At 46.5% G+C, this 17,460-nt stretch overlaps 1 long non-coding RNA gene across 3 annotated transcripts in view; it reads left to right on the top strand.

Moving 5' to 3' along the window:
• Nucleotides 1-93: 93 nt before the first annotated feature.
• Nucleotides 94-17,460, top strand: part of LOC109286310 (uncharacterized) — a 52,283-nt gene continuing 34,916 nt past the window's right edge. For all 3 annotated transcript variants that reach the window (XR_009459864.1, XR_009459865.1, XR_009459863.1), the window contains exons 1-2: nucleotides 94-3,131; nucleotides 4,375-4,431. This is a non-coding gene — a long non-coding RNA (uncharacterized LOC109286310). The remainder of the gene's footprint in view (nucleotides 3,132-4,374; nucleotides 4,432-17,460) is intronic.

The raw sequence follows: 17,460 nt of genomic DNA, 5'->3' as shown, positions 1-17,460 counted from the left end.
GGTCTATACCTGTAACAGAACCAAAGTTTGATGCACACGGACTAGTTTAAAAATGGTGGAACCCAGTTTAAGATTTGTCTCCCCGCCCCCCCCCCCCCCCAATTTGTGTACCAATTTTTGGATTCATTTTTCACAATAGAATCTGTTTTTCACAAGAGAATCACAACCATTCCCACCTTAAGCGTGAGTTGAGTGGCTGGGGGAGCAAACTACTTTGTGACTAACTGTTAAGAAACTTGGTTGGATATCAGATATTCTTGCTACAATGTTCATTATTTTAAGCATTAAGAGCATATGCTGAAGTATACGCTTTCTTCTCCAATAATTCTGTCAGTTATGTCCTCATTTTTAAAACCACAGTTTTCGAGGCAAAAATCACAGATTTTGAATTGTGGTGAATAACATCCTCTGAAAAGTCACTGCCACCCACTTGATTAAGTAGTCTTTTTTTAAAAATGCAGGTTTCTGGTACTTTGCTCCAATCTTAATCAAAGTACCAGAAACCTGCATTTTAAACAAAGATTACTTAATTAAGTGGATATATGGCAGTGTTCTATATAGATTTGCTCCAATCTTATCAATCTCCATACATAGGTTCCATATATAGGCAACATCCTTTAACATGGTTGCCAATTTTCTAACTAACAAGGCCTCTCATGTCACAATACTGGCAAACTGATGACATATCACTAGTGCCAAATACAGTGGTGTTCAATGCAGGCTGAAGTGTGAATCCTGCAGAAACTGATTATCTCTGGACAGAATTTCATAAAGTTATGTATAACCTGTATACAGTAAGCACAAATGTTCTTGGACCATCTATGCCTCATCTTATATTTGTGTGTGTGTGTGTATGTGTATATGAATACATAGACATATATGTATATGCATACATACTGTGGCAGGGTACCTGCAGTGCCTGCCACTTCAAGGTTTCTAGTTGGCAGTGGAGCAGCTGGCAGGTGGATGATAGCCTCATCAAGGCTAGCACATGATCCTAGGAGGACCCTGGGATTGGCTGAGGGGGCAGAGCAGACTTCATTTTAACCTAGGTCCTCAGAGAGAGAAGGAGCAGTCTGTGCTGAGCAGGCCAGGAGGCAACATCAGTCTGTGCTGCTCCTGGAACATCTTGGAGGTAAGTGTCCCAGGGGAGCCGGGTTGCAGGAAGACCCCAGGCCAAAATGCAAGAAAGCCCCCACTTACCTCCTGCAGGGGCCGAAAGGCGTGGGGAAATGCGCGCAGCAAAACCGCCCATGCGGTTCGTCAGCCGCGCCCATATCCAGCTGGGGCCGGGTGATGTCAGCGGGAGACGCCGCCTGGTGGAGATAAAAGGCTGCCCTGAGGGCGCAGGAGGACAGCGGGGAAACAGAGGCTCTGCAGGGAAGCCCAGGACCCGAGGGATGCAACCGCAGCGTCCATCTGGCCGAGAAGGTGGGGGCGGAGCCAGCACCGACAAGGAAGCCGGCAGTAAAACCGGCACCAGCGCTGGAGCTGGCAGCAGAGCCGGTGAAGGCTCCAGCAGGCAAGCCGGCAGCAGAGCCGGTGAAGGCTCCAGCGGGGAAGCCGACAGCAGAGCCAGCGAAGGCACCGGCAGAGGTGCCATTGGGAGAGCCGGCGAGGGTACCGGCAGAGAGATTGTCAGGGAAGTTGAATGGCTAGCCAACTGATAGGGAAAGAAGCTGAAAAGCTACCGTAGGGAGGAGCCCTGAGTGGGACCAGCTGCTAGGTTCAGGGGAACTCTGGGCCTGCTGGTTCCCACTTTACTCCAGCAATCATGGTGGTGGGGAGTGCACAGCTATCATGGTGTGGGTAAGATAGGGAGCTGGGCCTAGGGATAGACGAGGCTAGGGCCTCAGGCCTTGGTGCCGATACATTTGAGCTGAGTCCCTGGGCCACTGGATGCTCGTGGCCGGATAGCCAGGAGATACCAGGGTAGAGCCTGAGAAGAACCAGGGGCGCTTGAGGGCCAAAAGATCCACGATCGAAGGTGGCAAATGGCTGGGGTGTAGGGTAGGTCGGAGCCCCGTGAGTGCCCGCCACGCGGTGTGACAGCCCTGAAGGCTACCTCAAGGGAGCACCCCTCCACTGAGGTTACATTCAAAGTCATGGCAGGCGAGATAAGGGGAACCCCGAACATCAGCCGGGGTAGCATTTGGGGTCCCACCCCAGGCCTTGGACAAAAAAGATCACTAGTTCGGGCCAGGGCTGCAAGAGAGTGCCTAATAGAACAGAGGCAGGCACAATAAGGGCAGAAGCAATGGGGATGGTTTGGAGGCTCCTGGTCCTGGGCATGACCTAAAACTGCACCCTGCCAGGGATGGGTGGTCTGGTGGGACTGTTCATGGCAGAACAGTCCCCCAGAAATGCCAGGCCAGTTACCACCCCAGTGAAAGGTGAGGAAGGGTGCCATAAAAACCCCAGCCCTTGCCTATGGGTAGGTTACTGACAAGGAAAGAGACCTGGGCCAGGCAAGCCCAGAAGGGGACACAGGAGCCCAGTATAGTGGGGCCAGCCAGGTATGGCAGCAGCCACCTGAGCCTACAGGGTGAGAGACCCCAGTGTTAGGGGCCGGGCATGGCAGCAGCCACCTGAGCTTACAGGGTGGAAGATCCCAGTGCAGGAGGCCAGGCACAGCAGCAGCCACCTGAGCTGCACTGGGTGAAAGAACCCAGTGACCCAGTGAGGGACCAGGAGAGTAAAGTGGCCCAGTGAGGGGCCAAGCAAGAGTAGAGGCCCAGTGAGGGGTTGAGTGGGTAGAGTCGCCCAGTTGAGGGTGATAAAGAAGAGAGGCCCTAGTTAGGGGCAGAGCCACTGACTTGGGGAAATAGATATATTGGATGGGATAATATTGAAATACCAGATGTGACAGAAATATTGAAATTGACGATATGGAAATACAGGATGTGACAGCAAAAGCTGTGAGACATGGGACACATGTAAGGGGGGGTTAGAGCATGTACTTAGGCCCTTGTTATAAAGAGGTCAAACAATGGGCAGCCTCCCGCCTTAGAAATAACATTCATATTATTTTCAGCAAGGCATGGCAGGCCAGTGAGGCAGGGATTTAGACCAGAACAGGCGGCCGGCCGGCACTGAGACCCAGCCCTGAAAGGCGAGCCTGTTGTACATACGTACGTACGTGTGTGTGTGTGTGTGTGTGAATATATATAATGGTTACATGGAGTTAATTCTTAATTATGTGAACTTGGCCTTTTCAACTAAAGCATGTGCTAACTCGTCATTTGTGAGGCAGTAAAACTCAGTGGCATTAACACTTCTCTTGGTCTTGCCAAAACTAAGCTTTTTAGTTCCTTCATTGTCATACTACTCTTGCCCCCACCCATTATCATTCTTTTTCATTTTTTATCTATTACCAACCACGCTGCCTTTGGATGGAATAGTGTCACTGCTGATAAAATGTCATACTCCAGGAATTAATCTGCTGAAATTGCTTTAACAATATACAGGGTGGCAGAATACTTTTTTAGATCTAAAACTCCAATAGGATGTTTGAAATGGCTGTTTGTTCAGCTAGTTCCAAGATAATTACCTGGGGTTACTGGAGCTCTTAAAATATTTTAGTTGCAATACAATAGAATGCAGGTACTGTAGGTAATATGATGTGTACAGCATTTCACCTTGCTATTTAGCTGTGTTACAAAAGTCCTAAATGCTAAAACCTTAGTCTTGAGTGCTGCCTCCTCTGATGGACTATTGACACTGGTCCTGATTCTGCACCCTTTTTCAATCAGTAAGGCTGTAGTGTCTGCAAAGAGACCCACTAGTTTCATTTGGGCTCCATATAGGCACAGCAGGTAACTAGCTTGCTTTGCACTGTGGCCTTCTTGTATATAGATAAAAGAGAAATTTAGGCTATCACCCTGTAATTGCCTGTGTCATTCACCCAGACGTCTGGTACGGATGGGTTTTTCCGACTTTGCCATTGCTTGGGGAGAGGACAGTTTGCTGGGATAAACTCCGGAAGGCCCTCAGGGGTTGTCTCCTGCCACATCTTGCTGGAATAAATTTAGTTGGGAGGAAGATGGTCTGTCCTGCCTTTCCTGGTACCTTCTTTTACTCTTCCTGTCCATCTTCCTGTTTGGAGCTCCGCCTTCCCTACACCCCACCTAATGGCAACCAAAGACGTTGTTTCCTAGTCTTCTAGATCTGTTTTGGTATAGGTCCTTATATCTTGTTCAGTTGGATTGTATTAGTAGGATTCAGACGTTGTCTTGTCTGAGTTTCCTTAAGCCATATTAGGTCTTGACTATATTCCTTCCCAACCCTGGGTTACCTTGCTCCCTGGTGTAGATCTTTCTCTCTCTGATCTATACTTGCCACAGTTCAGATGTTTGTTTCTCCTTTTCTCCTTAGGTCCTTGCTTGGTCCATTCTTGTCTGGAGATGTCTGGAGTCCACAGCACCATTTCAGGTAAGTCTGTCAGCCTTCCTGGGCTCAACTTATTTTCAGAGGCCCCTTCCTTGGGTAGCCACCACTTCTCTTCAGTGGGGCTCTGCTCTGCTCCAGGCCTCTCTGGGCCCCCTGGGGAATCCAGTTGTGGTCCCTCCTGTTTGTCCGCCACCAGGCTTTTTATCCTGGCTCCAAGGGGCCAGGTGGCAAATTGGCACTGGCACACCACCATAAAGCACACCCATGCCAATGTGGGAGCTGGTCCCAGCTCCTCCCAGACTTGCTGTTCTTTTTTTTTCCTTTTCTTCTGCTGCGGCATTTTTCCCTGCTGCGGCTCCACTTCCGGTGTGTTCCCAGCTTGGTATGGTGCCCTACCATCTCTGCTCATTCCCCGCTCCAGGTAAATTTATCTTTGTGGCCTTGTGCCTGCCTCACATCCATTTCTACACAGAAGTAAAGTCCTACAAGCAGCTGGAGAAACAATTTTTCTACTTTGAAAGAACTGAAATGATTGGCATGGCAGTAATTTTATCACATTCAGTCCCAATTAAATTCTTATAGCTCGATTAATGCCCTGTTATTTTGCAGTATAAGACAGTGTTTGTCCCCTTGGACATGATGCTTTAACTCCTGGTGAGCCAAACTAAAGTACGTCCGAGGAGTTTTACTTTAATGCACAAGAAAGACTTTTAAAGCATCTGGAAAGCCTGCTCATGCAAACAGACATGCAGTTGCAGCACATGAAAGGGCAAAAACCGTGGTGTGTACATACGCCCATTATGCTCAATGAGGCCTGGAGCTAGCAAACCCTGTTCAGGGACACAACTCTTTAAAAACAAGTAGCTTTTAGAAGCCTGCTAGAATTTCAGCATAGTTCCAGGAAGGAACCTACAGAGACAGTGCATGAAAAATAGTGTAGTTTGAGCCCAGGGTTAAGGCCAGTGACTCAGGAGAACTTGGGGTTGTTGCAGAGCTGCCTTACACAGAAGCAGGTGGTAAGTAGGATGGCAACATTAGAACACAGACAAACTAGACGTTCTGAGGGGAAAAAAGGATTTGGGTATAGAAGGGCTAAAGGAACTGTGTTGATTTTGTGGGGACTTAATGGAATGCTGGGAAGAACTCTATGATAAAGCTCCTGACTGTGAGTTAATTAGAGAACCAAAAGGGGTACTAAGGTTGGGTAATTGCTGTGACACACTGCAGGAAAAGAAATAAGATATCTTCATAAGAACATAGAAGTGGAAAAAACCATTCAGGTAATTGAATCTAGGCTTCTGCAGTCACAAGCAACAAATACCCAACATTTGTCCTCAAGGACATTTACTCCAGGTTCAGCCAGGTGCATTCTCCAGAAAAACTGGGCTCTTTTGCACAAACCAAAAACTGTGGTACGCTCTAGGTAGAGACCCGGCTAGATAAAGTCACCACAAATGCTGTTTACAGTGATCTAGATTGCAGCCTATGATATGCAGCATTTACAAAGCTAACAAATGTTTCCACCTTGCTCTGTTGGGAGAATTCTACTTTCACCTGTACCAGCATCATGGATATGACAACCAAAACCACCTAGTTCTTCATTCACATACTGAAAATATAATAATGATGTTAAGATCATTGCATGAAAATGCACCTTGATGTATCCTTCCCCCTGAATGGTGTCCATGATCTTTAATTACCCAAGTGTGTTTACTCTGGTTCATGGATGTTTGTTATATGGAAACCTTGTTAGGAAAAAGGTAGGATCTGGAAGAGGCAGAGAACCAGTGGAAAATATTTAATACAGTTACAGCAACTAAATGGACAAAACATGTTTTTGTGGTTCTAAAATCTTTCCTACTTCTATTGCCAAGTATAGCAAATTAGCTGTTTCTGTTCACTGTGCCACTTCTTCACACTATGCGAAAGGAAACATAGCTTCAGTCTTCCTTTACTGGAAAAACATTTTTGGGGAGGGAGAAGCCATTCATTATACCCATCACAAAAGCACTTCATGCTATTCAAATTAGCTATGACTTTTATTATCTACACAATGTCTAGAGATGCATGTACATTAGCTTTAAGAACAGGCTCAGTTGAAATTAAGAACCCCTCAGGTCCCACACAAGGATTTATTGTGTTCTGCATCACTATCAAGTTATATTGGTGGGTTGAGGAGGTGTGGGCTTTAATGCATACTTCTCTATTTTCTCTGTTCAGGAAATCTGACACTTTTGAAGAATTGTGTTTGGAAAAGGCCAGTTGTTTGTATCACAAAGGTGTCAGAAGCTGAGAGAGATGAGGGGTCATGTCATTTGATTTTTCATATTCTAATCTTCACTTGTTCATTTTAGTTGTGTCTTCAAAATCATACTAGAATAGGGGTGGGCAGTTATTTTGGCTAAAGGGCCATTTAACGAGTTTTGGTGAGCTATTGATGGCTGCATACACAAAATTAATGGCAAATATATTTTAACAAATTATAGATAAAAACAAATCATATGCTTAAAATCAACATCTACTATCAAATATTTTAATTTTATTTCAAAGAATAATTTTTGTCCTGATTCATTTGGGGGGGGGGGGGGGGGCGGATTGAGTAGTGTATATAGAGGTGATTGGATAACAGCTCAGAATAAAGTCTTGCTCTTATACATTGAAAATTAGGTTACAGAAAAACAAAGAAAATCCCTCAGTGGGAAGAGTGAAGCCTCTGATGTGCATTAAACAGAGAATTGAAGTCAGGCATCATCTCTGTTGTTGCAATGCAGAGCACTGCTGCAAGGTGGTCATTGCTCATAGAAGACCTTCATTTTGATTTATTGAATTTCATCACAGAAAATGTCTGCTGTCATATATATGTTGATTCAAACAGCACAAGCATCTTCCAGGCATGAGTCTTGATCTTTGGAAAGTTCTGTTAATTGAGAGAGGCATAAAACCTAGGAAGCAGCACCGATTTGAATTGGTCTGCAAGCAGCGTATAACATTACAGGTCAATAAGCTCAAGTTGGAGGTCACATGGAACATTGTCAACATCAAATATGAAAGGTGAGGAGACCAAAGACAGGTTATTTTTTATCCTTTGAAAATCCTTGAATCAGTGAAAATATTCATTATGCAAGTTGTGTAGTGTATTTTTTCAGGGTTTGATTGCAGTCATCTGCCGCAATGTAGGAAAATGTGTGAAATCTCTATTTCCTATCTGACAGAAGAAAAGGAGTAACTTTGTCATAAATGATGTGACACTGAAATGCAATTCATGATCAAGAAACCCCTTCCTTTGTAGTCCTGAATTCAGTTTGTTTATGTGGCCCACGATATCAACAGCAAATGCAAAATCAGAGAGCCAGTCCACATAGTTCAGCTGTGGGAAATCTGAATCTTTTTCTTTCATGTTAAACAAACCAGTCTTGGCTCTCAGTTTCCACACTCTCCAAAATGTTACCCAAACTTAGCTCTCTTATGTTGGTATGATCAGAACATCTGTGGGTTCAGATCCTGATTCCTCAGTTACAAATTACCTGTGGCTTATTCCTCTCGCTTGAATGTAGTTGACCACTTTCATAACTGTATCCATGACAGTCCTGAGTTTTAGAACACTTTTACAGAGGACCTCTTGAAGAAAAAAGCAATGTAGAAAAATTATGTTCTGTTCAAAATTTGTTTCTGTGACTTGGTCTTGAATTCTTTTCAGCAGTCCAACATGTTTGCCTGTCAGATTTGGGCTTCCATCAGTGGTCAAATTCACTAGTTTTTTCCACTCCACTTCTAATTTTGACATGCATTGATTTACTGCCTCCAGTAAATCTTTTCCCATTGTCATATATTTCATTGACTGCATTGATGGCAATTCTTCTTTGAGCTGAAAATTTTGGGTGATATCTTGAATGAAAATCAGTAATTGGGCTGTGTCTTTGACATCACAACTCTTGAGTATCATTGCAAAATATGAGAAATGAGAAACAGAATATAATGATATATCCCAAGAAAGAGACTGTCCCCATGTAGTTGTGTAGATTTGAGATTTAGCTAAAATGTGAATAAGATGTACCTGGAATCTGAAACGTGTAAGGTCTATCCATAAGCCTCCATAAAGGTTTATATTTTCATGAGTCAGAAGACAGCAATTTCATGAGAAGAAATTCCTGACTGAAGTGTTTAATTTCCTTCATAAGACAGTCTTTCATCATATTCCTTGAAGATCTGTCCCCTCAAGGTGTAAATAGAAATGTTTACACCCCAAAAGGACTAAGGTGCCCAGGGGGAATGCAGATTATGTCTGTGTGGCATAATGAAGTGCCATTTAGACATATCCAAACTAGCTCTGAACAAGTTAGTGTGGGTACCAGAAGTATTGTTGTGTTTGTAAGATACTCTCCCTGGGATAAATAGCTCTGCTGAGTCAAATGAGTTAGCATCTTGGCATGTCAGTACATTGTGCTAGGTTGTCCCAAAAGCTTAAGAAAAACTGACTATTTCAAATTTTATGATGTTTAATGCTATTTTTTGTTTTCCAGATGACTCAACTGAGCACATATGTAGTTCATAAAATCACTTTCCTCATGCAGTTGTTTTTGCATCTTTGGAGCATTTCAAAAGCTTGAATAGTTCTCTCTCTTAGTTAGGGTTATTCTCATGTTCAGGGCCATAATGTTTTGGCTTTTGCCACTTTCACTCATCTCATTGCTCTAAAGGAATGAAGGAACAGCTGGGGAGACCACAAAAATTGTACACAATGTCTGCTCTGGCCACATTATTGTGTTTGCTCAAAAGATCAGACTGTGAAATAAAGGGAGCATATGCACAGAGAGCCCATAAAAATCCTTTCTCATTCTTAAGGCAAACACCCAACTTACTCTGTTTTCAGAAGTGCCTATTTAACAATGAGCTTAGTCAAGGTGCACATCATTTGCTCACTGACCACTGTGAGTAGCTGAAAAATGGGTCTGCTTCTCTGAGTGGAGAAAGATATGCCCAAACTGAGTCAATTTATCCCATAGATGACATTTTATACCAGGCTTTGCCTGATCATGTAATAATACGACAAGTGGTGAGAGATTTTGGATTTCATCAAAGCATTGTTTACTGCTGCACCTTGTAGCTTGAAAGCGTTCAGCATTCTGTTGTGATTTTGGCACTTAGCTATTGCATATCCTACATATGCATAAAATCCAATGGCTGTAACAAAAAACAAACAAACAGAAAAACCCCCTCCAAATCATGGCAGAAGTACCATCAACACTGCTTGCGGAAGATCCTCTGAATCCAGTAGGTAGACAGTCATGCCAACATTGGCATCCTCTCGCAAGCAAATGCCATGAGCATTGAGGCGATGATCATCCATCATCAACTTCGCTGGGCCATCCATGCCATCTGAATGTCTGACTCCAGACGTCCATAGCAAGTTTTATTTTCTCAGCTCAGTCAAGGTATATGCTCAAGTGGAGGGCAGAGAAAGTGCTTCAAGGATGTCTTTAAGGCCAGCTTGAAAACATGCAACATTGACAACTCATGGGAGACTTGCCCAGGACTGCCCCAAAGAGTCTATTGCAAGGATCTGAGTTCTTTGAAACCTCACAATGACACAGGAGACAGAAAAGTGGAAGTGGCAGAAACAACACTTGCAAACCGAACCAAGAAACCAGAGCTGCCCACCCCACATGGAAACATGTGGCCGAGCTGTAATAGAACCTGTTAATCCTGGATTGCCTCATCAGCCATCTTTGGGCATAGATAAAAGCAATCATGGAAGATAATCATCCTCAACTGTGAGGGATTGCTGTTGCTGATGATGTTATAAAAAAAATAGTGATAGAAAAACAACTACGTATGTTTGTTACTGAATACCAGTTTTCAGGTACCATTGTGATGGGTGCGGTATAAATAACTAGATGGAACTTTTAGCCATGAACTGCTGAACACTTTTACCCATGAAACTCTCTGTGTCCTAAAATCTCTGTGGCCCAGTGATCACCCATCCCATCCCTCTGTTTTACATCAGTGTGCCAACTCATTTGGCCCTGCGAGCTGGATGAGTCATGCAGGGCCAATCCATAGGCCATATCTGGCCCACAGGACTGGAATTTAGGAGAGACTGCATTAATGCTGGAGTTTCCAGAGCTGCAACAGCCACCACTTCTCCCAGCACCAAATTTCTGGCTCTGCTGGCCAGATGATATAGCTCCACACTCGAGATCTGGCTCATGGGGCTGGAAATTTGGTGGCTGAATGAAAGGCATCAGCATGAATTGCCATGATTAGGAGCCATGGCAAATAAAGCCACCTCTTGTTACACCACCAAGGAGCCCCTTTGGTCAGATGACATGGTTCTGCAGCCTGGAGCTAGCCTAGAGACCAGATCTTGGGTCAGCCTCTTTTTTGTTATGCAGATCTCTTGGACCTACTTTTCCACATTTACCATGATTTTAAACTGGTTTGAGGGAAGAGTGAAGGGAGGAGTGTGAAGATTTATAAACTCAAGGATTAGCCCTATTTGAGAAGCATGACACTGCCATGATATCACCAAAAAAGGCTTGTGAGCCATGTGGTCAGTGACCTCTTCATTAGCATATGAATTTTTTGTTTGCTGTTTGGGAGCACCAACAAGAAAACTAGAAGTTATAGTGTATTGTAAAATAATGTGCATATGTGACCTTGGTACAGTTTTTATTGTTAAGGATGACCTCTCTGTATGAAGGGGAGAGAGAGAGGACTGTGGAATGATGAAGCTTATTTTTTAAGGTTTGGTATGATGTAGGCACACAAAATTAGAAATGGCATTTCCCCACCCAGCACACACATGCACATGTGCGCCATACCTTTAGGGCAAATCGGCAAAGGCTACCAGTTGCTTCAACACTATCTGGATTATGTGAGCAGCAGACTGGGAGGAGCTATAGAAAATCCTGCTCCAAAAGCACTTCCATTTACCTTTAATCCCCACAGGTAGGGGCATTCTTGGGGATAGCACTGCCAGGCCTTGGGTCTGTGCAGAAATAGTTAGGGATCTTCTGTAAGGGCTGGATGTTTTTAAATTTGTGGGCCCTGATGCCCTCCACCCATGGGTGTTGAGAGAGCTGGCAGGGGTCATTGCTGTGCCCTTGGCCCGGCTGTATGAGTGATCCCGGTCCACGGGCCAGGTGTCCGGAGTTTGGAAACTAGCTAATGTGGTCCCCATTTATAAAAAAGGGAGAAAGGAGGACCCAGGAAGCTATAGGCCCATAAGCCTCACATTGGTCTTGGAGAAAATCCTTGAAAAAATTATTAAGGATCACATCTGTGAGGGGCAGCAAGGGAGATCATGCCCAGGGGAAATCAACATGGGTTCATCAAAGGCAGGTCCTGCCAGACCAACCTGATGGCCTTTAATGACCAGGAAACGAAATCCCTGGATGATGGTGTTGCCGAGGACATAGTCTTTCTGGACTTTAAGAAAGCCTTTGACACTGTCTCTCACCCCAATCTCATTAATAAATTGAGCAACTGTGGCATCAATGCCTACACTGTTGGATGGGTCAAAAATTGGCTGATGGGGCACACCCAGAGAGTGGTGGTGAATGGGTCGTACTCGACTTGGTGGGATGTGAATAGTGGGGTCCCCCAGGGCTCAGTCCTGGGGCCTACACTGTTCAACATCTTCATCAGTGACTTGGACGAGGGGGTGGAAAACACATTGTCCAAGTTTGCCGATGACACCAAGATGTGGGGAGAGGTAGGCATGCTCGAAGGGAGAGAGAGGCTGCAATTAGATTTAGACAGGCTACAGAAGTGGGCGGATGGTAATAGGATGGGCTTCAATGTAGATAAATGCAGGGTGCTGCACCTGGGGAGAAGGAATCCAGCATACGTACAAGCTGGGGAGCTCCCCCCTTGTGAGCACAGAGGTGGTAGGGATCTTAGAGTCATTATTGACTCCAAGATGAACATGAGCCGCCAATGCCAGACAGCATCCAGCAAAGCCAACCGCACCTTGTCGTGCATCCAAAGATGCATCTCAAGCCAGTCCAGAGAGGTGATACTCCCCCTCTACATGACATTGGTCCAGCCTCAATTGGAGTACTGCATCCAGTTCTGAGCACCGCACTTTAAGAAGGATGTGGCCTGCCTTGAGAGGGTCCAGAGGAGGGCCACCCGCTTGGTTGGAGGGCAACAGGGAAGGCCCTATGAGGAGAGGCTGAGGGACCTGAACCTGTTCAGCCTCAGAAAATGGACTTGGTGGCTGCCCACAAATTCGTTAGGGGAGATCAGCAGCAAATAGGAAGGGTCCTATTCCCCCCAGCAGCACCTGGGGTGACGGGGAACAATGGCCAGAAGCTGCTGGAGAATAGGTTCAGGTTAGAGATTAGGAGGCACTATTTCACTGTTAGGGTGGTTAGGATCTAGAACCAACTTCCTAGGGAAGTGGTCCTTGCTCCTACCTTGGGTAAATTCAAAAAGAGTTTGAATGAACACCTGTCTGGGGTCATATGATCCCAGGGTGTGCTTCGGCCAGTGGCGGGGGGTTAGACTAGATGATCTATTTAGGTCCCTTCTGACCCCAAACTACTATGAAACTATGTGTTATAAGTTCCTTTTTTGTAGTGACAAATTATGCAAAATGGCTGATATGTGCAACAATTGGTTATTAAAAGTTTGTGGTAAAGTACTAAAAGGGAGGGAAGGTGTAGGAATGCAAATGCTCAGAGAGCCCAGGCAAATTCCACTAAGAGCGATAGATGTCTTCAGACTTAATGAACAAGTACCTGTCCAAATGTAGATTCTAAGGCTAGGGACAGACATTCAAAAAGCCTGAGCCTGAATTGATTTGAACTTTTCAGGTTAGTCTAACTTGGCTAGGCTGAACCAGTTTCCAACCATACAGGCAATCCCTCTGGTCTGAGGAAATTCATTCACATGCCTACAGTTGCTCAGGCTGAAAACCGGGGGACACTAGAGCAGCCCTCCCTTCCCTTGAACAGTATTGAGCTGAGGGGTATGTGGCCAAGTCTCAGCAGGAGGCTCTGATTAGGGATTGGTGTAAACCCCCAGCCTGCCTGCAGTCCCAGGCTTTTCCCAGCTCACTGCTTGAGGGGTGGGAATGTTCCCAGCTCTCAGCTAACACTGAGGCAAAGGGTGGTGTGCAGTACATGCATCTGTTGCTGATACAGAGCTTTTCAATCTCCCTCCCTGCTTTTGTATACTGTCTGCAGCAAACTGACAGGCAAATAAGCCCAGGGTGGGGGTCTGATAACCATGTCACCCGTATCTCAGTGTTTATCACCCCAAACAGAGGGTCATTACCAGCTACCTGTTGATTCTGCCTGTTGATTCAGCATGGGCCCAGCATGTGGTCTGCTAGATAATACACAGATACCTTCTCTAAAGGCAGAAGGGAGGGGGAATTCCTGCTTAGCAGGGAGTGGTGAGGGGGAGAAGGGAAACAAGCAGCTCTTAAACAGCTTTTCCAAGGAAAGACATAAAGCTACCTTTTGAATAGCTCCAAAAAGCCTGTCTGCCTCTGTCATCTCCCACAGCACAGTCTGTTGCCAGCATGTGGTCTGCTAGCTAATGCTGAGGTGTTTGTGATGGATGGGAGAATGCCTGCTTAGCACAGAGTGGGGAGAGGAGCAGAAGCCAGGCAGATGCTTGCAGAGACTGCTGAGCTCCAGCGAGGTACCAGAGGGGAGGGGCCTGCCCTGCTATGGAGTAGAGACATTCACCCAGCCAGAGAGCATGCCGGGATGCTGGGGGACTCTGATTTATCTTAAACCAGCAAGGAGCCTTGGACAGACATTGCATAAACCGGTTTGAGCCAAATCAGTTAAGTCTGATACTATATTCAACCAGGTTTATCTCAAACTGGTTTCAGCCATTTTCAAAGTGGTTTATATACACTGAACATCTGTTCTGTTACACATTTAAATCACTTTCTGAGCATTTAAACCAGTTTTCATAGATTCATAGATGTTAGGGTCGGAAGGGACCTCAATAGATCATCGAGTCCGACCCCCTGCATAAGCAGGAAAGAGTGCTGGGTCTAGATGACCCCAGCTAGATACTCATCTAACCTTCTCTTGAAAACCCCCAGGGTAGGGGAGAGCACCACCTCCCTTGGGAGCCCGTTCCAGACCTTGGCCACTCGAACTGTGAAGAAGTTCTTCCTAATGTCCAATCTAAATCTGCTCTCTGCTAGCTTGTGGCCATTGTTTCTTGTAACCCCTGGGGGCGCCTTGGTGAATAAATACTCACCAATTCCCTTCTGTGCCCCTGTGATGAACTTATAGGCAGCCACAAGGTCGCCTCTCAACCTTCTCTTGCGGAGGCTGAAAAGGTCCAGTTTCTCTAGTCTCTCCTCGTAGGGCTTGGTCTGCAGGCCCTTAACCATACGAGTGGCCCTTCTCTGGACCCTCTCCAGGTTATCCTCATCCTTCTTGAAGTGTGGCGCCCAGAATTGCACGCAGTACTCCAACTGCGGTCTGACCAGCACCCGATAGAGGGGAAGTATCACCTCCTTGGACCTATTCGTCATGCATCTGCTGATGCACGATAAAGTGCCATTGGCTTTTTTGATGGCTTCGTCACACTGCCGACTCATGTTCATCTTGGAGTCCACTAGGACTCCAAGATCCCTTTCCACTTCCGTGCCACCCAGCAGATCATTCCCAAGGCTGTAGGTGTGCTGGACATTTTTCCTCCCTAAGTGCAGCACTTTGCATTTCTCCTTGTTGAACTGCATCCTGTTGTTTTCTGCCCACTTGTCCAACCTATCCAGGTCTGCCTGCAGCTGTTCCCTGCCCTCCGGCGTGTCCACATCTCCCCATAGCTTTGTGTCATCTGCAAACTTGGACAGAGTACATTTCACTCCCTCATCCAAGTCACTGATGAAGACATTAAAGAGTATCGGTCCAAGGACCGAGCCACTGCCCACACCCTTCCAGGTCGAGACCAACCCATCCACCACGACTCTCTGGGTCCGACCCTCTAGCCAATTTGCCACCCACCAGACTGTGTAATCATCCACGTCACAGCCTCTTAACTTGTTCACCAGTATGGGGTGGGATACCGTATCGAAGGCCTTCCTGAAGTCTAAGTATACGACATCCACCCCTCCTCCTGTGTCCAGGCGTTTCGTAACCTGGTCATAGAAAGAGACTAGATTGGTCAGGCACAATCTGCCCGCCACAAACCCGTGCTGGTTTCCCCTCAGCATAATTTGTCCTGCCGGGCTCTCACAAATGTGAGCCTTGATAATTTTTTCAAAGACTTTACCAAGGATGGAGGTGAGACTGACTGGCCTATAGTTGCCCGGGTCCTCCTTCCTCCCCTTTTTGAAAATGGGGACCACGTTGGCCCTTTTCCAGTCCTCCGGGACCTGGCCTGTGCGCCACGAGTGTTCGAATATTCCCGCCAGTGGCTCTGCAATGATGTCGGCCAGTGCCTTCAGCACCCTCGGATGGAGCTCATCCGGGCCTGCCAACTTAAAGGCATCCAGTTCTTCCAACTGACTCTGCACCATCTCAGGGTCTACGCATGGAAGTCTGGTGCCTTGCTGCTGTCTCTCTACAACCCCAGTGAGAGACTTGTCGTGTCCCTCACTTAGGAACACTGAGGCAAAGAACTCGTTGAGGAGTTCAGCCTTGTCCCCCCTGTCCATCACCAATTGTTTCTGCCCATTTAGCAGGGGTCCTATTCCTCCCTGGGCCTTCCTTTTACTCCCTATATATCTAAAAAACAATTTCTTGTTGTCTTTTACTTGGGTTGCCATCCTCAGTTCCATGGTAGCCTTGGCCCGTCTAACTGCCTCCCTACAAGCACAAGCAGAGGAGGTATATTCGTCTTTGGTGATCTCTCCCTGTTTCCACTTTTTATGTGCTCCCCTTTTGTCCCTTAGGCTGTCCTGGATTTTTCTGGTCAGCCAGGGAAGCCTCCTGGCCCCTTTCCCTCTTTTGCCTCGCTCGGGGATTGTCTTGCTTTGTGCCCGAAGGATCGTTTCCTTAAGGCACAGCCACCCTTCTTGGGCTCCCATCCCTTCAAAACTCCTACTCTGCAGTGCGTCCTTGACTAATCGCCTGAGTTCATTGAGATCAGCTTTCCTAAAGTCTAGCACTTTCACCCTACTAGTTACCTTACCCACTCGACGTCTTATGTTGAATTCTATTATTAGGTGATCACTGTCCCCCAGATGGCTACCGATCTGGAGGTCCTCTACCATGTCATCCCCCATTGCCAATACTAGATCCAGTATGGCATTCCCCCTAGTGGGACTGTGTACCTCCTGTGTCAGGTGGAGGTCCTGTACACAGGTTAGAAACCTGCGTGAGCGGTGGGACTTTGCTGTCTCTGACTCCCAGCAGATGTCCGGGTAGTTTAGGTCCCCCATGACTACCGCCTCTTTAGCTTTTATGGTCTCCGAGAGTTGCCTCAGGAGCCCCGAATCTCTTTCTTCCCCTTGATGTGGGGGTCTGTAGCTGACCCCTACCACCAAATCCCTTTTTCCTTGCCCCCCATGTAGTCTAACCTATAATCCTTCTACTTCCTCAACCTTGGATTCTGTCTTGATGAGGGTTGATGTATATTGCTCACTGACATAGAGCGCAACCCCTCCCCCTTTCTTCCCCACCCTGTCCTTTCTGTACAATCTATAGCCCTCAATATGTACTGCCCAGTCATGGGATGAATCCCACCAGGTTTCTGTTAGCCCCACTAAGTCATAGGTGTTTAGTGCAAGCAGGAGCGCTAGTTCATCCTGCTTGTTTCCTATGCTCCTAGCATTAGTATATAGGCACTTGAGCCCTGCGACTGGTGCCTTTGCTGCCCCCCCGCTCCGAGTCCCAAGGGGCCCATTGTTTCTTACCTTCTCGTTTCTTACCTGTGCCGTAGTGCTGGTCTCCCCATGGCTTTCAGGTTTCCAATGCTCTCTTTCTTCAGGCTGGGCTGTCCTTGTGGGTGCCACATGGTTTGGTGGTCCACAGCTTCCCCCGCCCTCGTACTCCCCTCCCCCCAACGAGCCTAGTTTAAAGCCCGCCGGAGGAGATCCGCCAACCTGGAAGAAAACACACGCTTACCTTTGCGGGACAGGTGAAGCCCATC

This window comes from Alligator mississippiensis, chromosome 2 (genome assembly GCF_030867095.1).
Source record: "Alligator mississippiensis isolate rAllMis1 chromosome 2, rAllMis1, whole genome shotgun sequence".
Taxonomy (NCBI): domain Eukaryota; kingdom Metazoa; phylum Chordata; order Crocodylia; family Alligatoridae; genus Alligator; species Alligator mississippiensis.
Note: the sequence above shows the minus strand (reverse complement) of the source record. Positions and strands in the feature narration are given on the sequence as shown.